Source organism: Bos javanicus, chromosome 21, assembly GCF_032452875.1.
Source record: "Bos javanicus breed banteng chromosome 21, ARS-OSU_banteng_1.0, whole genome shotgun sequence".
Taxonomy (NCBI): Eukaryota; Metazoa; Chordata; class Mammalia; order Artiodactyla; family Bovidae; genus Bos; species Bos javanicus.
In genome coordinates, this window is record NC_083888.1 from 33,762,978 (window position 1) to 33,764,129 (window position 1,152).

The following is a 1,152-nucleotide window of genomic DNA, read 5'->3' on the forward strand; positions in this document are numbered from 1 at the left end:
ACTCAATGGACATGAGTTTGAGCAAGCTCTGGGAGATGGTAAAGGACAGGGAAGCCTGGCGTGCTGCAATCAAAGGGCTCGCAGAGTTGGACACAAGTGAGCGGCTAAACAACAACTACAAGAGTCTGGGCTCACTGAAATAATTTTTTTCATTTGTATCTCAGCTATCTGGGGCCAGTATCCTGTGTTTTTCCCATAAAAGAAGATGTTGGAGGTAGGGGCTTAAGGGCTTTGAAGAGGCATGGAGATGGAATAGCACATGTTTGATAAATAGATGTTTGCTGGCCTATGCAGAGACAATGGGATACAGAGGGGTCTCATCTCTGTCTCTAAGCCCATATTCTCTGCAGATGTCCCTGGTGATTCCTGAAACAGGCCCTCTGTTTAAATTCTTCAGCAGTTAGAGGGAAGGTCAATTTTTCCCAAGGCTTTTGGGCTTTGATTGTTTTCATTTTTAAATTATCTGCATTCTAAAGAGATATTTTGGGTGGCAGATTTTGCTCTCCTACAGGACTTTGTCCTAGGAGACGGCTCTCAGCCAGCTCCGACGATCTGTTCCAAAGAAGTAAGGGAAAAGCTAGGGTTTATATCAATCTTTTTTTTTTGCTGGGAGAAGGGGGATGAACATGTAGTCAAACATAAAAAGATCACTGCTAATCCCAAACAACAGACACCTCAAGTGAATGGTTTTAGTGTTTTTCTATATATGTTGTTGTTTAGTCACTAAGTCCTGTCCGACTCTTTTGCGACCCCATAGACTGTAGCCCACCAAGCTCCTCTGTCCATGGGATTTTTCTAGGCAAGAATACTGGAGTGGGTTGCCATTTCCTTCTCCCTGGGATCTTCCTAACCCAAGGACTGAACCCTTGTCTCCTGCATTGCAGGTGGATTTTTTACCGACTGAGCCACCAGGGAAGTTATGTGTGCAAGAATCCGGGGTCATGGAAATTTTCCCTTAGATATACATCGTATCTAGGGACCAGTACAATGCAAATGCTTCCTGTTTTTCTTCATCCTGAAGTCTCCTCAGGGTGCATTGAGGGAGGGAGTCCCCTCAGGTGGGTGACCACAGTGGCTGACGCTTGATGTTTGTAGAACTGGAATGATGGGTTACATTCTTTCGTTTACAGTACTGAGTCTGGGAGGAGCTGT